General features: G+C 33.0%; 1 protein-coding gene across 1 annotated transcript in view; it reads left to right on the plus strand.

Moving 5' to 3' along the window:
• STPG2 (sperm tail PG-rich repeat containing 2) overlaps positions 1-26474 on the plus strand; it is a 318597-nt gene that overhangs the window by 238913 nt on the left and 53210 nt on the right. The gene's annotated exons all lie outside the window — the stretch shown is intronic.

The following is a 26474-nucleotide window of genomic DNA, read 5'->3' on the forward strand; positions in this document are numbered from 1 at the left end:
ATTATTTTAATTTTTCTCAAGTATCAAGAAAACATCCATGCAAAAAGATAAACATTTATTGGGGGGGGTTAAAATTCCAAAAGCAATTTTGATTTTTAAAATTGGGATTAATTCAGCTACTAGTAATAGTGTTCTTAGACTAAAGAATGAATGCAATAGCTTTCCTTAGTAATGAGGATAAATCAGTTAAATGTGTTATTTCACACAGGAAAACTAGATAGAAAACAGGAACGATAGTTTTCAACAGTAATTTTGAAACGTATTGCTAGTAAACAACCAAACTGTTGTAATGACTCTATGAGAATATGAAGAGAAAAACAAATGAAACAGAATGGAGAAACTCGTTCAAGAGTTTCTGATGAAAAACTCGTCAGCAAATGAGAATACTGAGAGCCTGTGATCCATACAGGCTTGCTTTGTTTTTCATTGCCTTTCAATAATCAAGTATATTGCCCAGTTAAAGGTCTGTTATAAGTCAAAATGTAACTTTTCTTCTTTTCTTTTTCTTCTCTTGAGTTACTATACTCTTGCTGATTTTGTCAGGTTTTAGCTTTGTTATGAAATAGAATGCACACACCTTTAGTGTGTCCCTGACCACACTCAATATGTGGTCACCCAGAAGGGGTGCAGGGAAATTAGTTGTTTCAAGTTCTGGTACTATCATGGTCACCATCACCAAGCACAATCAAATAATAAATAAATATCCATTTCAGGGTCTCTTGAAGTAAATTATGTTGAACTTCATATTTTCTGAAGAATATTTTTTTTCTTTCTGGCTTTACTGTTCTCTCCATAAAAATTACTGTGGTTGGAAGGCATAGGAGTTTCAGTTAGGTGCGAGGATTGGCACCGCAACTTTTCATCATTTCAGTACTTGGCCTAAGGCGGTAAATTCACTAATTGTTATATTAGTTTCTATTTTACAAAATTCAGAAAATATTTGCCACCTACTTGGCTCTCATGAGAATATTAAAGATTAATAAGACTGTATTTCAAAGTCATTTTCAAAAGCTCTGAAGCTCCTTAGAAGTATAAAATCTTATTATAATATGAAACACATTTCTTCTTGTTGTCAGGCCAACACTAGCTTCTGAAAGAATTTGGGAGAGGAATATCTTCATTATGAAGAGAGTTACTATTTGGAAGTCAAAGACATAGTGATTGTCAAAGTCACTGCACAACTGTGGAGTAGCCAGCTTGCTAAGCAAAAAGAGTTTACTACACTGGTTGAACTAATAAGCCATGGTTTGCCATCCTGCATCTTAAAAGTAGCATATAATTCAAAGAAATGATAGCAGAAATCCCACATGCGTCTATAATAAATACATTAGAAAAAAGTGGATTTCTGAAGGTACTACCTGATACTCTGAGGTATAAAATTTGATTTCCTCTGACATGTGCAGATATCGTAGTAATTAGAATTGTTCATATTTTTAAATTTAATCTACTATTTAAGGTATACCATCCAAAACATGTCTTGAATATAGATTCAGTAGGTGACCAGGGCCAATTCAATTAATATCTGTGCTTCATTCTGGTAATTGAAAATTGACTTCCATTTGTCCTAATTCTCTTACACTGATCCAATCAAAGAAAAGATATTCAGGTGTGATATTATCAACTCTAAACAGATTCCTCATTTTTTATTGATTTTTACTTAGGCTAGGTTTTTTACTAATGAATATGACAAAGAATTCTTGATTCTTTTTAGTATATACATAGTAATATGGTTTTCTGTTCTAAAGTGGGAATAGCACATTTCTGTTTATAATTCTTAATACCGTCTAACTTTTGCTGGGAATATCATCTAACTTAGTATGTTAAGTCTTGTGATTTTTAAAAAAAAAAAATCATTGTTATATAATCAAAAGATACAGGGATAATAGTTCTGTTGGTTATATGCTTTGTGTCAATTTTTATCCTATGAATGATATCCTTTCATATCCTATCTTAGAATTAAATTAAGAGAGAAGTGTTTTTTTCAAGAAACAACAGGTGTTGGTGACGATATGGAGAAAGGGAAACCCTCTTACACTATTAATGGGAATGCAGACTGATGCAGCCATTCTGGAAAATAGCATGGAGATTCCTCAAAAAGTCAAAAACATAACTACCCTACAATCCAGCAATTGCATTACTAGGTATTTACCCAAAGAATACAAAAACGCTAATTCAAAGGGATACATGCACCCGATGTTTATAGCAATGTTATTTATAGTTGCCAAATTATGGAAAGAGTCCAAATGTCCATTGACTGATGAATGGATAAAGAAACTGTGTACACACACACACACACACACAGTGGAATATTAGCCATAAAAAAGAATGAAATCTTGCCATTTGCCATGGATGTGGATGGAGCTAGAGTATTATGCTAAGTGAAATGAGCCAGAGAAAGGCAAATACCATATGATTTCACTCATATGTGGAGTTTAAGAAACAATCATAGGGGGTGCCTGGGTGGCTCAGTCGGTTAAGCGACTGCCTTCAGCTCAGGTCGTGATCTCAGGGTCCTGGGATCGAGCCCCGTGTCGGGCTCCCTGCTCTGTAGGAAGCCTGCTTTTCCCTCTCCCCCTCCCCCTGCTTGTGTTCCCTCTCTCGCTATCTCTCTCTCTGTCAAATAAATAAATAAAATCTTAAAAAAAAAAAAAAGAAACAATCATAGGGGAAAAAAAGAAGGATGAAAACCAAGGAACATACTCTTAACCATAGAGAGCAAATTGATGGTTACCAGAGGGAAGATGGGTGGGGAATGGGTTAAATAGGTGTTGGGGATTAAGGAGAGCACCTGTCAGTGATGAGCTTCAGGTGATGTATGTAAGTGTTGAATCACTAAATTGTACACCTAAAACTAATATTATATTGTATGCTAACTAACTTGAATTTAAATAAAAACTTTAAAAAAAGATTTTTAATCATATTATTAGTCATTTAAACATTGGTAATTTTATTTTACCTTAATACTAGTGGGAAGGACCTTTTTGGGTTGTACATCAAATATTTTATAAGTCAGATAAAATTATTTTGTGTTGTTATGTGTGTATATACATATACATACAAATAAAACTATAAAATGGAATCAATTTATACAGCATGATAGGCATATTTCATTCCTTGAGTCATGACATTACTAAAAATTCAGTAGTTTGCCTTATAGAACTTAATGTATATTTTTATCTTTCTACCTATAAATAGAATAATTGGAAAATTAAAATTGATTACTGGATATTTTACATTTGTAGTTAAAGTGTTAAGAAATGAGGTTATAAATGATATATTATGAGTTATGAGTTTGGTTGATAAATGAATAATAGTCTTACGGGATTTATCAGCTTATAGGGCATTCATTCAATTGATCAACATTTTATGGTGATATATTTGTTTCAAAATATTTTAGAACTTTTATTAACAGCATGGAAGTAGTTTTGTTTTATTCATAAATGAAGTCTTTTCTTTGCATATATTTAAGAAAGATAAAATTCATTTTCATTAGTCTAAATTAAAGAGGGAAATAGTATATTTGCAGTCAGTATAGTTTAGACCATTAAATGTTGCGTAGCCAGTGAAAACACATTAGAAAAATTTAATGAAGAGATTATTAAATGAGGTGCATCACATTATAAAGCAATATACTCTTACTGCACCAAGTTTTAATTCACAGATACGTAAATGATTTTGTGATTGATCCAGCTCAGGTAAAGTAAAATTTTTGTTAAGTGGAAGAGGGCTTAAACATTACTTTATTGCTCATATTGACCTGGTTTTAGACATTGAGAGGAGGGAAATACTCAGCAAATTTAAAAAGAAAGTGAATGAAAATATCGAGTGTAGAAAACCAAGGGCTCTCATACAATGTGGTGGAAATATAAGTTGATATCAGTGATTCTCAAGGGCAGGCTGGCAGAATGTTTCAAATATATATGCCATTTAACCCCAAAATCCTACTTCTGGGATTACCCTAGGGAAATAATTAACGCTATGCCCCAAATTTAAGCATTAAGGAAATTTGCCAAACAACACTAGTAATGAAAACTTTAAAATGTCCTAAATGAAAGAAAAATGTGGTCTAGTTAATTCTCATACATCAGATGGATAGAGTCCTATGAAAATTTTTAACATGGTATATATATTTAAATCTGGTAAAAAGATAAGATTCATTTGATTAATCATTTAACAAATATTCACTGAGGGTCATTTAACAAATATGCACTGAGTGTCTCTTTTGTATTCACCACTATTCCAGGGCCTTGAACAAAATATAAACATTGTTTCATAGAGCTTAATTTGAGGTATAAGAGACATTTAATGGATTAGACATTTAATAGAAGAAATATATCAATAGATTGATACATGAAAGAAAGCAAAGAAAAAATAGAGAAAAGAAGAAAAAAGAATGAATACCAGGTGGTTATAAATGCTATGAAGAAAAATAAGAGAGAGAAGGAAGACTGGGAGTTCAGAATGGGTTGCACATAGTTTCAAAGAATGTTATTAGAGAAGGCCTCATTGAAAAAACAATATATAAGTATAAATCCTTTGATTTGTTAAAGATTTTGTTTTGCTTTTCAGTTTTTTAATTGTTTTCTCTAAATGAATGTACATTGCTTTATAGTAAGTAAAAATTATTTTAAGATTTTTAAATGAAGAAAAACAATTGAATTTTAAAGCATCATTTTTATTAAAATCAAATATTGAAATGAATGGAAATGCCACAACATGTGTGGCATATAAGACAATATTTGAAGGCTGAACATAAGAGGTACTGAGACTTACTTTATGTAGAAAGTATAGATCACTTCTCATGAAAATAACATTGTGATTTCTGCATCACATTCCCACAGGAATTTATTTCAGGAAACAAATATAATTTATCTTGGAAGTTAATTGAACATATACCATGTAGGTAGTTTTGTTCACTTTTTCAATAAACATAAGTAATACCTTTGATATAAAATCAGTATAGTGTGAAAACTAATTATTTATTCTATTTTCTCAGTGGCTTGTAATATTATAGCCTCAGAAGTGCTATAGAGTTTATCAAAATGGAGTTTATCTCTCTTGCTGGATACTGTTAACCTAGTGCAGTAAATACATAATTTTTGTTGTTTTTCTATAGCTTACAGAAATGCTTTTGGTATGTTAAAATGCAAGGTAATTTTGAGTATAGGCAAAAATAGATCAGATCAGTTTTGAGGATTTGTTGATTCTATATCTTTATTAAAAATGATGGATGAGTGGTTCAGTCAGTTGACTGACCTTAGTCGGGTTCCATGCTGAGTGTGGGGCCTGCTTGAGATTCTCTCTCTCCCTCTCCCCCCTGCCCTCCCCCCCAAAAATGATGGAAATTTTATTATTGAAAATGAACAAATTTTATTAGTTTCAATCTCAATTTCATTTTATTGGGTACTTTATATACATTTCAAGTAAATTCTCCTTATTTATACATAATTTGCAAATGATCATATTTATTTTGAAGATTTTATTTATTTATTTATTTATTTGGGAGAGAGAGAGAGAGAGAGAGAGCTCTGAGCAGGGAGCCTGACTGGGGGCTCAATCCCAGGACCCTGAGTTCATGACTTGAGCTAAAGGCAGAGGCTTAGCTGACTGAGCCACCCAGGTGCCCCTCATAATTATTAATAGGCATATATTAGAGGCAGAATTATCCTATGCATAGTACATTGAGTTTTTGGAGTTATTCACTTTTTGAATACTAAAGAATCTTGAAGACTATGGGAAAAATTTCATTTGAGAAGGAGAGAATAAGTATGCAGGGGGCAGGGGTAGGAAAGAACTGGTACACAATATTGTAGAACATAGAGGATAATAGAATCAAAATCTGATGTAGAGTTATAGCCTTAAAGTAGCAAATGGTGTAAAGGTGTAAAGAGTTGATGATATATGTATTTTACATAGACAAGGAGAGCTTATCTCAAACATTTTGTGGGTATAACTTTATATAATGGAGTGAGTTATAAATTGATAAAACAAAGAGGCCACACATTTAAAAAATAATTATATTAGCTTGGATCTAAGAGGGATAGACACAGTATATAAAATAAAAAGAGGTTTTTGGACTTTCAAATTTCTATAGGTAGGAAGTTGGCTGAAAAACCACCTACTTGCAAACATGGGCTACTTTTCATGGAAAAAGAATGACTTAAGAGAATAGAACTAGAAACCCACAGAATGGAGTCATGAAACATACTGAATAACTCCTAGGAATTAGGACTGGACCCTTATCTAGGAACTGGCAACATGTACTCTACTGAATTTGAAATGCCATGAGCCTATGACTGCTATGTCCTTCCTATTTTTCTCCCTTTGGATAGCTGTGTTGATAGCCTTTATCTTATGTCTGTTCTACCATTAGTCTATAGGATATCTGTGGGGCAGTAAGTTGTCTCTTTAGTTCAGGGCCTTTAGATCAAGAATGGTATTCAAAGAGTTGTACAGAGGAATTAAATCAGAGGAGTCTCATCCCATTTGAACCAGAATTCGATGACAAGATTCTGAACTTCAAGTTAATGCCATAATGGGATGAAATTTGGGAGCCTTCACAGTAGGGTTGCTTGTATTTTACATAAGGGAGATGTGAAATATAGCCAGAGAATGGACTATGGAAGTTAGTGTTTTCCAAAGTTTTTGCCACAATATATTTAATCCTGTATGTTCTTCACACAGTGCAGAATTAACACTGCTCTCACTGAGTACTTGAAGTTTATTTCTAGTTCCTTGGTGGACCTTTGGTATTGCTTCTATAAAGTGTAGCAAAAGAGTTGCTATGTGACTGTTGAGGCTAAATCGTAAAAACTTCATGCACTTTTGGATGGTCCTCTCAGAATGCCTACTCTTGAAACTAGCCGTTCTACCAGTGCACAAACCAAGCAGCCCAGGAGAGGTCCGTAAGAGGAAGTGAGGCTCCTAGGCCTAGCTGCCAGCCAACATCCAGCATGGACTAACCAGTCTTATAAGTGAGTGGGAGTGGAAGCAGAACCTCCGGTCCCCAGTCAGGCTGCCCCAGCTGACACCCTGTACTGATGAGATGAGCCTTTTCTTCTGAGTCATGCCTAAAATGTAGATTTTTGAGCAAAATAAATAATTAGTGTTGTTTGAAGCCACTGGTATTGAGGGGTAGATTTTTACGCAGCATTAGATAATTAGAACAATTTCTAAGCAGAGAAAGACAAATGAAGGCAGATAAAGTTAGTGCTAAGTAAAATATGGAATAATTGGACTGGTTGGCAAGACAAGGCTTCAGTATAGGTCTCAAAGGTGATGTGATCCAAGAATAGGAAGTTGATATTCTATGTAATTATTAAGTTGAAGATGTATTCATTCCTATAATTGAAGTTGAATCAAGAGTAAGGTTAAGTCCAGGATTAGAAAGGCTATTAACAATAATATTAAGCTATCTAAGAAATATTTCATAGGGTAATGTCATAAGATGATCCATGTTCTGAAATCATATAAGAAGGTGGGAGAGAACATTAGAGTTGGGTAGATAATAGCCAGACAGAGGAAAATTGCTCAATTTAGATAAATTAATGATTAAAATCTACGTGTTGTATTTGAGTGAAAGTTTTAAGTTTTCAAAGCATTTCACATACATTACCAGATTATCACAACTAGCTTATGAGTTAATGATCACTGTCTTTATAAGGAAGAAAATGGAAAGTCAGGTAACTAAAAAGAAAAAAAGATTTGCTCATATTAATACAGATTGAAAATAGTAAACAGGAATAAGACCCAGATGGTTCATTTTTTTGTTCATTCATTCATTCTTTATAAAAAATACTTTTTGAGCACATACGATGTTTCAGGCACTGCTACTCAATCCTTGTCATCAAATATCTTATATCTAGCAAGGGAGAAAAATGTCCACCGATAATTATAATAAAAATCAATTATTAGTGTCTCCTACATTACAACGGTTTCCAAAATCATGTATAAATTTATTGGCAAGTGGATGAATTAATGTTATTTGAGAGTGAAAGTCCAAGGTTGGTAAAAATTTGAATTATATTATTTTCTTCAAATTAAATCAATGGAAGGAAATAAAAAGCTAAGTACAGTAATATCTGTATTGTAGAAAGACATTGGAAATAAACTGTCTGCTAATGATAGACTATTTGAAATAATACACAGAAGTCAATGGAATATTATTTGATGATGAAGAATCATAGCATTTTCTACTGCAGTGCATGTTCCTTTAGTGTGAATTAGCTCATATAATATTTTATAAGAATAGGGCAAAGAAATCAGTAAAACTCAGAAATTGTCTTGGCTCAAATGCAGTTATGTTTTGAGGCAACAAATATCAAACTTTCTTATAATTAAAGAGAAAGACTTAACTATATATGAAGAACTTAAAGAAAATAAGCCGAAAATTACATAATTGTGCCTTCTTAGTGTTGATTGTTAACTGATCTGTTGCACTTTTCATCATGTTAAGATTTTGAGGAAGCTAAAAGAACAGATAAAGAGGTTGCAAAGACATTTCTCTTTGTATTAAAAAATGAAACCAACCATGTACCCCCTCACAAAACAAAACAAAACGAACAAAAAACCCCCAAACAAAACAAAGCCTCACAACAAAAATCCTTGATTCATGAAGTCTTCATCTCAGGTCAGATTTTTATTATATTTTTTTCAGACTTTTGTTATTGATGAAACTTGTTTTTATTAGGAGTGAATGCCCTCAAGGACCTAGTCCTTGCGAAATAAAGAAGCCTAATCTCTAAAGGCTGCAAAGAATGGGATGGCACTGATGCCAAATGTAGATTTAACTTTACTCTTTTTTATTTTTAAAGATTTTATTTATTTATTTGAGAGATAGCAGAGTGAGAGCGAGCACAAGCAGGGGGAGGGGCAGAGGGAGAGGGAGAAGCAGACTCCCCACTGAGCAGGGAGTCTGAGAGGCTCAATCCCAGGACCCTGAGATCATGACCTGAGCCAAGGGCTCGGAAAACTGTTAGTGCACAGGTTTCTAAGTTCTTTTTGTGTGTGATAAAATACACATAACATAAAATCGATCATCTTAACAATTTTTAAAATTTTATTTATTTATTATTTATTTATTTATTTATCTTTAAGATTTTATTTATTCATTTTAAGAGGAGAGAGCACATGAGCAGGGGGAGGGCCAGAGGGAGAAGCAGACTCCGTACTGAGTGTGGAGCCCGACCTGGGGCTCAATCTCAGGACCCTGAGATCATGACTGGAATCCAAACCAAGAGTCCGACACTTAACCAACTGATGAACCCAGGTGCCTCATTAACCATTTTAAAAAAATATTTATTTATTGGGGCGCCTGGGTGGCTCAGTCGTTAAGCATCTGCCTTTGGCTCAGGTCATGGTCCCAGGGTCCTGGGATCGAGTCCTGCATCAGGCTCCCTGCTTTGCAGGAGTCTACTTCTCTTTCTCCCACTTCCCGCTGCTTATGTTCCTTCTCTCGCTGTGTCTCTCTCTGTCAAATAAATAAATAAAATCTTTAAAAAATATATTTATTTATTTGAGAAGATAGCATGAGTGGAAGGGGCAAAGGGAGAGGGAGAGAGAATTTTAAGCAGATTCCATGCGAAACACAGAGCCAGATGGGGGGCTTTATCCCACAACCCTGAGATCATGACCTGAGCTGAAACCAAGAGTTTGAGGATTAACTGGCTGTGCCACCCAGGTACCTTGATCATCTTAACCATTGTTAAATGTGCAGTTCAGTGGTATTAAATACATTCATAATGTTCTGCAACCATTACCACCATCCATACTCAGAACTCTTTTCATCTTGTAAAATTTAAACATGAAAAATATGTTTCTGTCAGATATAATATTCTTTTCAAGCAAGCCATGTCTACTTTTGTAGAACCAGTCCTCTTTGGAAATGCTACACAACTGTTCCAAATTAAATTAGAATTCAGACACTTGGAACACAGAAAAACAACTCTTTTTGTAGTAGAAAATATAATAAAAGTTTTTAAATAGTTCAGTGTAGGATTATTATATAAAGTTATATAAAATGTATCTAGACAATGCTATAAATTTATTAAAAGTCAACACTATGTTATGATAGTTTTATATGGTAGCTTTACAGAAAGATTATATTATCCAATTTGTTATACTTATACCTGCATTTCAATTAAAACACTTAACAATTTCCTTTTTCTTTTTGAAATATTTTGAAACCCATTAGTGTGTCAGTGACTTGGCATTGCTCTCTAATTGCAATAGATATCAAGTGATAAAAATTGATTTTTTTGTGCCTTACTTTGAAGAGTCAGCATTGGTTACCTGAATACATTACAATTCCTTTAAAACATTATTCTCATGTTTTTAAACGTTTTAATTTCTGAGTTTAAGATTATATGTGCAGTTTTTTCTTCACTACAGAATGATTTGCATTTTGAGAAAATGTAATGAAATGTGGAATTCTAAGAAATGTTACAATATTAAAAATACATTTTAAAAGTCTACTTTTTATACATAAAGCTAAATTATACCAACATAGGTTCAGTGTGTCCATCTCTACCCATTTTGGGTATCATGTAATTTTGATTATAAATATATTACAAAGCAATAATGGAAATAACAAATTTATATTTCCAGGAGACAATGAAAACTTGTAGCCTTACCTACTAATAAAAAATTATTACATTAAAAATATTATAGAAAAGTACACAAATTATTAGTTTATATCTCAGTACATTTTCATAAATTGAACTGCCCATGTAAACATTATTAAATGAAGAAACAGAACATTACAAGCATCCTTAACCCCTCCCCTAACTCTGTCCTAGTCACTAACCATTATTCTGGCTTCTGTCATCTTTGCTGTATTTTCACTATTTTCAATAACGAGGTGTATTATGTGTATGGCTTCTTTCACTCAACCTTATAATTTGTGGCCTATAAACAATGTTGTTTCAGGTGGCAATCATTAGTTTATTCTCAACATAAGAATGTGTCACAGGGGCACCTGGCTGGCTCAGTCAGTTAAGTGTCTGAGTCTTGGTTTCAGCTCAGGTCATGGTCTCATTGGTCATGGGATGGAGCCCCAAGTCAGGCTCTATGCTCAGCAGGGAATCTGCTTGAGATTCTCTCCTTCTTCCTCTGCCCCTCCTCCACTCTTATGTTCCCTCTTTCTCTCTCTCTAAAAATAAATATAAAAAAAAAAGAATGTATCACAATTTCTTTATCCATCTTATCGTACTACTGATGGAAATTTAGGTTGTTTCCAATTTAGTGCTTTTATGAGTACTGTTAATAGTGAATGTTGTACATATATTTTTGGTGCATATAAATATACATTTCTCTTGATTTATATGCCTAGGAGTGGAGTGTCTGGGTCATAGAGTCTGGTGGATTTTCAGTTTTATTAGATCTTGCCCAACAGTTTTTCCAAGTGGCTGGAGTGACTTATATTCCCACCAGTAATGTGTGAGATTTGCAATTGCTCCACTATCTCACCAACGTATGGTGTTGTCAGTCTTTTTCATTTTAGCCATTCTGGTTTAGGAGTATTTCAATGAGGTTTTATTATGCATTTTCCTGATGACTAATGAAGTTTAATACTTTTTCATATGTTCTTTGGTCATTTGGATATTTTTTTTGAGAGTCCCTTTTCATGTCTCTTTTCTATTCATCTATTAGATTATTTTTATTATTGATTAGTAGTTCTTAATATATTATGGTTATATTTGGTAGTTATACATACTGTAAATACTATCTCCTCTGTGATTAATTTTCAGTTTCTTAATGATTTCTATTAATAAACATAACTTCTCAATTTTAATATTGAATTTATTAATCATTTCCTTAAAGTCACTGCTTTTACATCTTGTTTAAGAATTATATCCCTATCATAGTTCTTAAATAATTTTGTAGACATTTTATTGCTTTGTTTTTCACAATTAGATCTATAATATTATCTCAACGATTGTTCCAGTTCCACATCACATATATTTGTGAATGAGGTTATCCTGTAATAATCCATCCTTGAATTTTCCTCGTCAGTCATTGTTGCCAGATTTTGTTTGTTCCATCTAGCTTCAAGAAAAAAGATTTGGAAAGTTTTTAATTAGGTATTGCTCTATTTGTAAATAGATAGTTTCAAAATCTCACTGGCTTATAGCAATAGCATTTATTTATTTTTTGCCTCTTCCTTTTGCTTACAGTATTTTCAGTATCATTCAGTTCTAAATTTATACTAACTTACATTATCATATGTACTTTGACCTATGTTATTTAAAACTATATTTAAATTTTTCAAATGTTTATAACCTTACTAAAATAGTTTTTTAAAATAATTATTAACTAAGTTGTAAATTTTGTAGTCAAGAAATGTTAATTACATACTGTCCAGTTTTTGAAATCTCTTAAGACTTGTTTTATAGCCTAAAACATAGTATTTTAGTAAATATTTCTCTTACACTTGAAATGTGTATTTGTCAGTATTTGCATATAATGCTATAGATGTCAGCTAGATCAAGCTTATTAATTGACTTTTTCATATCTTCTCTATCTTGCTTAATATATTAATTACTTTGAGTGGTATGTCAAAAAACCCCACTATAATGATGTATTTTACAATTACTCCTCATGGTCTGTTTAATTTTAACTTAATAATTTTTGAACAATACTGTTATAGGTGACTACATATTAGAGCTTTCTGTTGAACTGAACATTTTATCATATTAGAATGCCCCTTTTTATCTCTACTAATACTTCTTAGCTATATCAGCCTTTTGTTGTTGTTAGAATTTGTCATTCTTCATCCTTTTACTTTCAACTATTCTCTCTGACTATATGTTTTTAGTGGGTCCCCTTTGTTACTAACATATTCAGGAATAGGTGGATTTTGTTTTTATAACCAGGTTACAAAATCTCTATTTTCTGTTGTTCTCTACTTTTCTGTATTTCTTTATTTCTTGCCTTTTTTAAAAAAATGACTCAGGGCCTCCCCACCATCCTCTACCACCACCCGCTTTCATCTGTTTGCTCTACTGGTTTGGAATCTATATACTCTTATTTTTGCTTTTATAGTAAATACCCTAGGTGTTGCCACATGCACACTTAATAATGTTTATATTTAATCAAGATCTTTCTTTTCCTGAACAATGCTTTAGCTTTGTTTTCTTTAACCTTACAAATTGTCTTCTGCAATAAATTGCTATTTAGATTCACCCATATCTATTATTTTTTTCATTTCCTTTCTAAAGTTCAGATATTCCTCCTAGGGTCATTTTTCTTCTTCTTGAAGTGTATCTTTTAGAAATTCCTTTAGTTACAGACTTTAGTGATGAATACTTTCATTTATTCATTCAAGTCAGTATATACTGTATACTGGACATAAAATAAAATATACAAAAATCCCTGCTTTCATAGAACTAAAATTCTAGGAAGACAGGGAATAAGCATGATAAAACATAAAATACATAGTTATATTCTATCTTACATTTTGTAGCAGAAAAAATAAAGCAGAAAAATGTGATATAAAATTTTAGATAGGGTAAAGGAAGTCTTACTGGGAATGTAACTTTTAAGGCAAGACCAGAAGGAACTGAGGGAACATGAAGGTATCTAATGAAAATGCATTGCAGACAAAGGGAACAGATTCTACAAGAGGGCCTGGCAAGTTCAAGATACAGCAAGCAGGCCAGTAAGGCTATTGCAGAAAGAATTATTTGGAGATTAGTAGATGTGCCCAGAGATGTAATGTATATCCAGATGATACATGGCTTGGTAAGTCATGCTTCATGGTGAGATGGAAGGCTATTAGAGGGTTTTGAATGGATAGGATTTGTTTTAACAAGTTTACTCTGTACATTATAGACTGGAGGGGAGCAAGAGAAGAAGCAATTAATAGGCTATTGCTATATCAGTGAGAGATGATGGTGGCTTGGAGCAGAGTGCTGGCTGTCAGGGTGGTGATAAGTGTTACAGTTCAGGTATTTTTTTGAAGGCAAAGCTGGTAAGATATGCCATTGTTTCTGATGTAGGCTGTGAGACAAAGAGAAGCCGAAGACAGCTTAGAGGTTTGGGTCCAAGCAACTATCAGGAGAGATTTGCCATTAACTTAGATGGAGACAAATCTAAGAGGTGATGATTTTGGAGAGACCATCAGGAGCTTAATTTTGAACAAATTAATTAAAAAAAATATAAAATGTCTTAATGTCATCCTTATTCTTGCAATACAAAGTATTGCAGTGGCCTTTACTGGCTGTATTATTCTATTTGATATTTAATTTCCTTAGCACTTTAAAGAGTCATATTACTGACCTCCATGGTCACTGTTGATGATTCAGTCCTCAAATTGTCAATGTCTTTTTAGGTAATCTGTCTTCTCTACCTGTTTCTGAGATTTCCTTGTTTTTCATGATATTTAGTGGTCTTCTTGTATCTCACTCATACTGGTACTGAGCATTCTTTTGTCATTGTAATTTTTTCCCTTTTGTTGCAATCATTCAGGAATTCTTTTTGTCTTTAATTTTCATTAGCTTGGATAGATATGAAAGTTTTATTTGTTTGCTTGTTTGTTTTATTTGTTCTGCTTGGATCAAGCTGAACCCTCTCAGTCCGAGCTCATATGCTTTTCTCTCATTCTCAGAAACTCCCAGTAATTATTTCTTCTCATATTGTCTCCTCAGCCTTCTTTATATTTTATTTTTTTGCTAGCTCACGTTGGAACTTCTAGCCTCTAGATCACTTTTTATTTTAGTATCTTCTCTCTATGTCTTTGTTTTGAGTTCTTGGAGTATAATTTGACCCATTTTCCAGCCACCCATCTGCAAAAGCTTTCATTCTGCTATTCAAGCCTTGTATTTATATTTTTGTTCTTCAATCTGAGAAGTGATTTCTGTATCTACTTGCATTTTTCATAAATGTCTGTTTTTATTATATCCCACATTTTCTAGCATTTTATATGTGTTAGCTTACCTGTTTTAAGACATTAAATATTCTGATTTAAAACTATGATTCTGAGTGATCCTTTATTTTGTTTCTTTGGTTATGAGGTTTTAAAAAAAGTATCTTAATTGAGTTGTCTTTCCTTAAATGTATGTCAGTACTTGATTTTTGTGCTCATCTTTGTAATTGAGATTCCTTGCTAGATAGTTTATAAGATGTATCATGCAAATTTGGCTGCTGTTTTCAAAATAAATGCTAAATTGAATTGGGACATGAGAATTATAGGCATAGACCAAGGTCCTGGGAAACCAGAACACATAGTCACACAGTTACTAGACTCTAGAATGTCTGTGTTGGTATATCCCACCAGGGCCAGGGGAAGGAGCTGTTGCTGTTAGGGCTTGCTCTCTGGACTGTTTTCAGTAACAAGAAAATATAGCTAAAATGTAACAATAAATGGGGGTACTTTAACATTTGGTCTTCTCATACTGTGTTTCACTAACCATCTGAGACACTTCCCTTATGCTCTGTCCCTGCTTTTCCACTTATTCTCTCTGTTCCAGCCACCTTTCCACACCTGTCCCTGGCTGAACATAAGACAGAGACTTATGTGGCTTCTTGGGAGAGGTAAGTGGTAGTGCTTAATTGTTCTTGCCCAGGTACCTCAGATAACAACTCTTGTTGGTTCCTCCCTCCCCCCCGCCCTCCCCCCCCAGTTCTGTCCTGCATACTTATTGCTCCTTCAGTGCTGCCCTGGACTGAAGTTTTATTCAATCTTACCTACTTTCATTCTCTCAGAAATTTTTTATGCTCATAAAAGTATATAGAGACGATCCCTGACTTATGATGGCTTGACTTATGATTTTTTGACTTTACAATGTATGAAAATGATACAGATTTGATAGAAGCCATATTCTGAATTTTGAATTTTGCTCTTTTCCTGGGCTAACGATATGCCTTAGGAAACTCTCTCCTGATGTCGGGCAGTGGCAAAGCCTCAGCTCCCAGTCAGCTATGAGATCACAAGGGTAAACGACTGATATTCTTACAACCATTTTGTTCCCTTGCAGCCATTCTGTTTTTGCTTTCAGTACAGTATTCAATAAATTACATGAGATAATCAACGCTTCTATAAAATAAGCTTTGTGTGAGATGATTTTACCCAACTGTAGGCTAATGAAAGTGTTCTGAGCACATTTAAGTTAGGCGAGGCTAAGCTTTGATGTCCATAGGCTAGTTTTATTAAATGCATTTGCAAATTAAACAATATTTTCAACTTAGATGGATTGATTAAGATATAAACCCATTGTAAGTCAAGGAAGATCTGTATATATACTTTTCATTTCTAGAGTTTGCATATTAAACCTGACAGTCACTGAATTCTTGTTATTGTTGTTTAGGAGATATTTCCAGCTGTTTAGTAACCCTATCAGTTTTAGAGTTGATACTCTATCCTTACTCACTATGGTAGTACAGTAGTTTCCGCCTCCCATCTGTGGTTTTCCTTTCCATGATTTCAGTTACCTTCTGTCAACTGTGGTTGGGAAACAGATGGTCCTCTTTCTGACATATAGTCAGAAGGTCAGTAGTAACCTAATGTTAATGTCGTGATGCACATCATTCACCTTACTTTATCTCATCACATTGGCATTTTATCATCTTACATCATCACAAGAAGAATTAGGGTGAGTACAGTACAATTATATATATATGTGTGTTTTTATTTAAATTCCAGTTAACATACAGTGTAATATTAGTTTCAGGTGTACAATTTAGTGGTTCAACACTTACATACAACACCTGGTGCTCATCATGACTAGTGCCCTCCTTAATCCTCATCATCTAGTTAACCTATCCCCCCAAAACATCTCCCCTCTCTTAACCACCAGTTTGTTCTCTATGGTTAAAAGTCTGCTTCTTGATTTTCCTCTCTCTTTAATATATTCTGAAAGAGAGAGAGAGAGGGAGAGAGAGAGATTACATTAACTTTTACTAAGTATATTTTTCTATTTTACTATTAGTTATTATTGTTAATCTCTTACTATGCCTAATTTATAAATTAAACTTTATCATATGTATGTATGTATAGGAAAAACATCATATATATAAGGCTTGGTACTATCTGCGGTTTCAGGCATCCACTGGGGGTCTTGGAATGTACCCCCCCACAGATAAGTGGAGGGACTACTATATTGTGAGCTACTCATTACTGCTATAATGTTTCTAGACTAGTTGAATTTTATGATATGCACATTTCACACAATTAGCGAAGTAATCTTTCTAGAAATGGGCAGTATGAATTTAGTTTTCTTTTTAAAGATTAGTATTGATAAAGTTGTAGATTTGGTATGCATGTCTATATTTTAAAAAAGAATTCACACAAGTATTTATAAGGTGCATCATAATATGTATATTTGCCAAAAAAGACAACAGGTTGCTCTATATTGAAGTCACCTTGCAAAAATACTTTTTTATATGATTACTATCTTGATAACATCACAACAGTTCTATTTATGTGATTCATAATCTTGATAATTGTAGAGGCATTGAAGTTTGACTAATCTTTCTTAATTGACTATAATAAGAAAAAAATAAGATTTCATATTTGTAAAAAATTAGAAGGAAAACTATCAACTTGAGATTCAATGAGATATAAACTATATTTCATAGAGATTATTTGTATTCTAAAGTATTTTTGACTCTGACAACTTCAAAATTGCATTCAGTACTAGGCAGAAAAATGGAGTTACATAAAATCATAACATCAGTGTAGTGTATGAAGTAGAGATAATAGTTGTACTCTTAGCCATTTTATTTTGCTATAAATGAAATTCATTGTTCAGCATGGCCTTCTGAACCGTGTTTTCCAGTCAAGTTATTTGTAAAGATTAAATTAAATTCATTGCAGGGTACATGCTTTCAGAGACTATAACAATTCCTATCTGTTTGAACTATACTGTGAATTATTTTTTTAGTGTAGGAGAAAGTTCAGAAAGACAGTTTTCCGTCTCACTGCACTTTTCCAGAATCGTTCTCATATCTCAAACACAGGTTTTATTAAATACAAATTGAAGTGAACTTATGTCAGTAAGAAATGATGAAAACACACCTTCAGTGGTCTTCTTTGCTTTTTCAGAGTACAAGCATAAATTGTACTTCAGATTACTTAGAGATGATGCAAAAGTTTGGTAGAATTTGAGTAACTGTTATATTTAGAATATGATGAATGATGAACAGCTAATTTTCATAAATTATAGATTTGGTAGACAGAATAATGCCTTCCCACCCTGCCCCCCTTCAGGATGCCTGTGCCTTAATCTCCAGAGCCTGTGAATATATGTTAATGTTACATGGTAAAGGGATTTTACAGATGGAATTAAATGCTGTTCATCAGGTGACCTTAAATTAGGGAGATTATCTTGTATTAATTCCAGTGGGCCTGATCTAACCACATTGGCCCTTGAAATCGGAAAAAGAATGCAGAAGAGTTGGTGAGAGATGCAGCAGAAGAAAGAGGAAGAGGAGTGAGTTAAAATGTGAGAGGATTCTACTTTTCCCTGCTGGCACTGAAGATGGAGAAGGGGGGCTTTGAGTGAAGCAATACTGCAGGTTTAGGAAGCTGAGAATGACCCCTAGACACCAGCCAGCAAGGAAGTGGGGGCTCTTACATCTGTATGCAACTGATTTCTGGCAAAAATCTGAATGTTTTTTGAAACACATTCTCCTCTAGAGACTTCAGAAAGGAATGTATCTCTGCAGACACTTTCATTTTGGCCTTGTGAGATAGAAGTAGGGAAATAATCCAAGCCCACCAGACTTCTGATTTAAAGAACTCTGAAATAGTATTTTTGTATTATTTTAAGCCACCAAATTTGTGGTAACTTCTTCAGCAATAGAAAAATAATACAGTTGGCAATATTTTTATTCTAAAATAAGAGACGTCTTATAGAAATCTCATCATATAAAATAAATTGAAATTATAGGGGAAAATATCTTTCTTACTCTTTCTGAATTTTATCCCCACATCCCTTTCTATTTCCTTACATCCATTATGTTTGTAACTTTATCTTTCTTTCTTAAAACAATGACTGTGGTGGAAAAAGGTGCACAGTTGGATGTGTGGTGAACTTGTAAGTACTGAGAACTCTATTTAAAAAATTAAATTAAGGATTATCCAAAAAAGATATCAAGAAAACAATCTCATTTACAATAGCATAGATAATAATAAAATACTTAGGAATTAATTTAACTAAGGAGGTGAAAAATATGTACACTGAAAGCTATGAGACATTGATGAAAGAAATTGAAGAAAATACAAATAAGTGGAAGATATGATGTGTTCCTGGATTCTAAGAATTAATATTTAAAAATGTCCATAGTACCCAAAGGTAATATAGAGATAGTGTAATTATAGTATGATCTATAATTTATTGCAACCTCTATCAAAAGTTCAATGGCCGTTGAACACTACATAAAAAACTAATGATGTATTATTGTTGGCTAATTGAACATAATAAAAAAGAGTTCAATGGCATTTTCACAGTAATAGAGAAAAACAATTTTAAAATTCATCTGGAGCCCCCCTCCCCGCCAAAAGACCCTGAATAGCCAAAGCAATCTTGAGAAAGAACAAAACTGGAGGCATCACACTTCCTGGTCTCACAATTTTACAAAGCTATAGTAATTAAAAGAGTATGGTACTGGCATAAAAACAGACAAAAAATGTAATGGAACAGAATAGAGGGCCCAGAAATAAGCCCACACATAAACAGTTACCTAATCTATGACAAGGGTGCCAAGAATACACAATGGAGAAAACACAGTCTCCAGTAGATGGTGCTGGGAAAATTGGATGTCCACATGCAAAAGAATGAAGCTGGATTACTATCTTACACCATACACAGAAATTAACTCAGAATGGATTAAAGACTTGATTGTAAAACCTAAAGCTATAAAATCCTAGAGGAAACGTAGGTAAAAATTTCCTTGACATTCGTCTTGGCAATGAGTTTTTGGATTTACACCAAAAGCACAGGCAACAAAACCAAAAATAAACAAGTTGGGACTATGTCAAACGAAAATGCTTCACCACAGCAAAAATCAATTCACAAAATGAAAAGGCAGGCTACAGAATGGGAGAAAATATTTGTGAACAATATATCTGATGAGGGGTTAATATTTAAAGCATATAAGGAACTTTTTCTCTATAACTCAACAGCAAAAACCTAATAACCCAATTTAAAAATGGGCAAAGAACCTGAATAGACATTTTTACGAAGAGGACATACATATGGCTAACAGGTACTTGAAAACATGCTCAACGTCACTAATCACCAGGGGAAAGGCAAATCAAATTCACAATGAGATACCATCTCACACCTGTTAGGATGGTTTTTATCAAAACGACAAGATAACAAATGTTGACAAGGGTGCAGAGGAAAGAGAACCCTGTTCACTGTTCGTGGGACTGTAAATTTAGCCATTATGGAAAAATAGTATAGAGGTTTCTAAAAAAATTAAAAATAGACCTGTAATATCATTCAGCAATCTCACTGCTGGATATGTATCTAAAGGAAATGAAATTAGTGTCTCGGGGCACCTGGGTGGCTCAGTCGGTTAAGCGTCTGCCTTCGGCTCAGGTCATGATCCCAGCGTCCTGGGATCGAGCCCCGCATCGGGCTCCCTGCTTGGCGGGAAGCCTGCTTCTCCCTCTCCCTCTGCCACTCTGCCTACTTGTGCTCTCTCTCTCTCTGTTAAATAAAAAAAAAAAAAGAAAAAGAAATTAGTGTCTCAAAGAGATACCTATACTCCCACGTCATTGCAGCATTATTCACAATAGCAACATATGGAAGCAACCTAAGTGTCCATTGACAGATGAATGGATAAAAAAAATGTGGTGTACATATGCAATGGAATATTATTCAGCTATAAAAAAAAAGAAATAAATCCTGATATTTGCAACAGTGTGGATGAAACTTGAGGACATTATGCTAAGTGAAATAAGCCAGACAATGAAAGACAATTACTATATGATGTCACTTATATGTGAAATCCTAAAAAGTCAAACTCATATAACCAGATTATAGAATAATGGTTGTTAGGGGCTGGGGTGGGCAAAATGGGAGAGGTTGGTCAAAGGGTATAAACTTTTTTTTTTTTTTAAAGATTTTATTTATTTATTTGAGAGAGAGAGAATGAGAGAGAGCACATGAGAGGGGGGAGGGTCAGAGGGAGAAGCAGACTCCCTGCCGAGCAGGGAGCCCGATGCGGGACTCGATCCAGGGACTCCAGGATCATGACCTGAGCCGAAAGCAGTCGCTTAACCAACTGAGCCACCCAGGTGCCCAGGGTATAAACTTTTAGTTATAAGATGATTAAGTTCTGGGGATCTAACATACAGCATGGTGACTATATTGTATACTTGAAATTTGCTAAGAGTAAATCTTACGTGTTCTCATCACATAAAAAAAAAAAAGTAACTATATGAGGTGTTGATGAGCTTGATTATGGTAGTCATTTCACAATGCATATGTTTATCTAACCATCATGTTGTATCTTAAATATATACAATTTTTATTTGTTGATTATACCTCAGTAAAGCAAAAAAAAAATTAGATAATACAATTTCTGCAGCAATAAGCTTGGGGGAATCTAACTGCTTAGGAAATCTAGCACATTTGGTTAAACTCTGGTGTTAATGAGCCCCAAATCACTTGCTAAATTCCTTTGAAGTTCAGTTCCTTTTTTCATAGATGAAAATTCAGTTACTTGAACACAACAGATCCTACTTCTGCCTCCACTTAAGTTCTTTGGATACAAACAGTTGAGTCACAAGGGGGATTGGGATGGATCTGGGGAAGGCAATGTAAACCATCATTTTTTGAATCCCAGCAAAAAATATACCCTACTTTGGATATTTACTGACTCTTACCTAAGTGAAGCGTAAAGGGGCATAAACACTATGGAGTGCCACACAATAGCATAGAACGTATTTACAAATATATGTTGAAACAAAAGCAAACTTGGAAGCTTTAATTCATTAAGAATCTTAATTCCCTAATGTCTTGGTTCACTTTGTCACTTCAATTTTTATGCTGTGCAAATAAAAATTGGCAGCCTTAATCTCCAAAATTTGAGTTGAAAACATCCTCTGTAACTCCAGCTATGTTATGTCATGCTATCCATCAGGAGTGTCAGAGAGAGAAGTTTACTTAATCTAATAGCTAGTTACATACCACCCTGCATCTTGACACCTGCATCTCTGAGGATCTCCAGTAGTCAGTCCTCTTTGTGTATTTCTGTAATTATCTGTCCTAAATGCTTTGCTGTGGAACAGTTTACACACCTAGGCAGAAAACTGTAGGAGTTAGAGATAAGAAAACAAAAAATAGTATCTTTTTATTGCTTCTGTTGTATCATAAGACTCTCTTATTAACTTGATATTTTGTCAAAGTTTGCAGAGTAGCTTAGTTAATCAAACTACCTGGATGATAAATTCTGTTTTCTCATTTTATTTATTTATTTATTCATTTATTCATTTATTCATTCATTCATTCATTCATTCATTCATTCATTCATTTATTTATGCAGAGACTTCTCAGTTTCCCTGGAAAAAAGTGAATTTAAAGGAAATTTCACTTTTTTTCTCCCATAACTGCTTATATTTAGGGGAGAGGGAGAGAGAGAAAGATACTCATTAATATTAGTTAATTAATCAATTCATTTATTTATCCTACATATGCATTGAACACTTTGTTCTTGGTATGCTGTATTAGGTGCTAGATTATAATGACAAGCAAAAGTAGACAAGATTCTTGCCTACATGGGGTTTACACTGTAGTGGGAGTGATAAACAAAGAGTCAAAGAAATAAATGTAAAGTCATAAATTACTATAAAGGCTGACAACTGTTTTTTTTTTTTTTTTAATTTTTCTTTTTGAAATTTTTACCTAAGCCTGACTTTCATGGTTAGAGTTCTGTTACTTAAGTGGGTAATCACTCCTTTCTTAGAGGTCTGAAATTCTTACATATATGGCGATGAGAGAAGACTAACAAGAAGAAAACTGGAAGAAATCAGTTTGAAAAAAATAGCCTGCTGTCCTTGAAAAGTCCAGTATCTTAGTGTAATGGGCATAGCCCTCGCCTGTTTCATCCAGTAGTCCTAGAGTGGCTAACATTTTATGCATTAATCTTTTTTAGTAGCAGTTTAAAAGGCAAACACATTTGGGAACTATCACAGTTAAAAATCCATTGAAACATTTTATAAAAACTTTTATTAATTTACTAGATAATTGTGAGAGTTAGTTTTATTTTTGTATTGTAGTTCTTATGTAATTATCCATATTTTGAGAATTTGAAAAGTAATCAAATTTGAATATGGTGAGTATTTGATCCTAACAGATGTAATGATGGTGTAGAATGTGGATTAAATAAAAGAGTATAACAATTGTATATGATTTTAACTAGTTAATGGAAACCAAATAGTCTTGAAAAAGGAGACTGAAATTATCCTTAATTTTTTTAACATTCAGCTTTGGAAAATTTTATGCCCAGGTTGATGAAACACTTATATATTGTGAATGCTATATGAGTTAGGATATCTTTTTCATTGTTTTAATTACTATAAGAATTCAGATAACTGATACATGAATATTTCAGCTTAAGATGTGACATATTTTATTTGAATGCCATAATCAAAATAAGAAGTTGGTCATGCCTCTTATCTCTTTTAATTCTCTCCCTTACTCTGTGATACAGGTGTCATTTTCTCCATTTTACTAATAAAGTAAGAAAATAGTAATGTAGCTAGTAACTAGCAGCATCAAAATTAGAACCCAGGTCTCTCTTGACTACAAAATCAGTGATTTTTCTCATATACTGTACTGTAGTGATCTGTTTTTAATGTTTATATTAGAAAAGAAACTTTGAAACTTAATAAAACAAAATATAGATAATGAATAATGAAACAAAAGACTAGTTATTTTTTAAAAAGTTAATAAGATTGGAAAACCATTAAGTAGGCTAAGATACAAGGGATATGTACAACAAAATTTAACCATATTTCTATATACTTGCAATAAAATTTTTTAATTGAATTAAAAAACCCTGTGTAACATCAGATATTAAAAAATGGACATCTTACATATTCTCTGCACATTAAAAGAATAATAATAAAATATTATGAAAAGTTTTGTGCCAAAGAATTTGACAATATAGATTAAATGGACAAATTTCTTAAAAGACATAAATTACCAAAATTGTCTCAAGAAGAAAGACAAAATCTGAATAGTTTATTCTGTGTTTACTAAAGAAATTGAATTCTTAATTAAATATCTTCTGACAAGAAAATATCAGGCACAAACATTTAAGGAACAAAAAATAGTGATCCTACAGAAACTTTCCTAGAAAATGGAAAAGATGGGAATATTATTTATCTTTTTGATGAAGCCCACATATCCTGGATAAGAAAGACATATAGATACATTTCAATATAAGAAAACTACCGATTAGTATCCCTCATGAATACAAAGAAATCTTTAAGGAAATATTATTGAATTGAATTTTGCTGTGTGTTTTACTCTCTTTGTAAGTTATGCCCCTTGACTTTTATCTTTTCAACTCCAAGCAGTTAGTCAAGGTATTTTTCTAATCTAAAACATTTCTCTTCCTAAGAGAAGTCTGGTGCCAGGTGTGGGAAAACAGTTTTTGTTGTTTTTGTTTTGCTCTTGGGTTTTATTTTTTCTTAACCCTGATGCATATATTTTACTTTTGCTCTTCTCCCATTTTCTCCTTCACATTTATCTTTCTGTCATAACCACTGTTAACATCTGAACACAGACCTTTAAAAAGAGGTCCATTTTCTTATTCCAGTTATCAACTATTCATTTGAATGAACAAAAACCCATAAAAAAGAATATTTATTATATATTATAGTATAACTTGAAATGGAAAATGCTTGGAAAAACTTACACAGTGACTTAACATCATTTTTTCAATGTTGGTAAGAGTACTCTGTAGTAGTACACTTTAAGGAGAAGTTCTCATAGAAATAGACTTACATGGTACTCTGATGTGTTAAATTTTTATACTGTAATAAAACAATGGCTTAGAATTGTCTTTCACAATACCTTTTGTTTAGGGTACTATATACTTCTAGATGAACAATTTTCAAATATATGCTAAGCTTTGTTTTTATCTAATTACCATTGGATAAAAAAAACCTTGGAAAAATACATAATTTAACACAACAATTACAATCTACTTTAAAGACTAGTAAAATTATGCTGCTTGTATTTATTTTAAAAGATATATATTTTTTTCTGTCCCAGGTTTCAGCACACACAAAAAAGAAAGTAGGAAAGAAAAGCTATATATTTTTGTTATCTAGGGCAGTTACAGCAGAATACAAGATCTTTGTAGTGCCTTTATTTTTTCACATGCAAAATATTTTTTTAATCTTTGATCAGAAAATTCAAAAGCATTTCAGGCAGAGTTCATTGGAAAACATTTTTATAGAAGATTGTCCTTTTGAAGCAATACAAAAGATTACATTAGAATAATTTTGTCAGATTTTATAGATGTAATTCACATAAGACTTATTCATATCCCCTTTGTTGTTTAGCAATGATATTTATGGTTTTAAAAAGTAACATATTATTCTCCATCATAATGTTATCTTACATTTTAGTAGTTTTTGTAACTGATTGCATGAAATGACATAATAAAGAGCACAATTTCCCTATCTTTTGTATCTCTCTTTGCTATTTATAAAGATTAATATTATAAATATCATCATTGAGCTATCTTAGTTGTTCTCTGTGGTAGAGAGTAAACTCTATGAGCATCTAGGGGGAAGAAAGTTAATCATTCATATTTTGGAATGAGTGATAGCTTGGCTGAATGCATTCCTTCAAATGTGTTATTAGAAATATTTATAAAATTAGTTCACATACTATAGTACAATATTTGTAAGGCCCATATATATTATTAGGATTAAAATGATAAACAGATGGGGTGGAATGAACTATAACAAAATTTTCATTCATGAGCACTTCATGATAGTTAAGAATGTAAGTGGTGAACTGTTAAATCAGAAGTTGTATTTGATAGGCATCTAGGTCAGAGTTGATGGAATGCCTTGTCATGAAGAAGAATTGAACAAATTGCTTTTATCAGTTTTAGTCACCTTTGATCCAAGTGAGAGAAAAAGAGAGCTGATTCTTGTGAATTTTATCTATGCAGGGTAAAGGCTTTGGACACATTTTGAAATTATATTTCATGGAATTGTAGAATCTTTAAGGTAGACAGGACTTTATATATCATCTGATCCAATCTCTGCTTACAAATCAGGAATGTGAAAACCCAAGAGTTAAGGGATGTTCAATCATTACATAGCTGGTGAGAGAAAGAGCCAAGACTGAAATCTAGGTTTCTCAATATTTAGATTAATGGCATTTCTCTTTACTATGGACTTTCTGGAAAAAAAATATTATATATATGTTAATATATATATTTTCTTTTTCTCAGCAGCTGTATTATGGCTATAGATACAAACAATATAACAGGATATA

This window comes from Mirounga leonina, unplaced genomic scaffold, assembly GCF_011800145.1.
Source record: "Mirounga leonina isolate KUSES-001 unplaced genomic scaffold, KU_Mleo_1.0 Mir_129, whole genome shotgun sequence".
Taxonomy (NCBI): Eukaryota; Metazoa; Chordata; class Mammalia; order Carnivora; family Phocidae; genus Mirounga; species Mirounga leonina.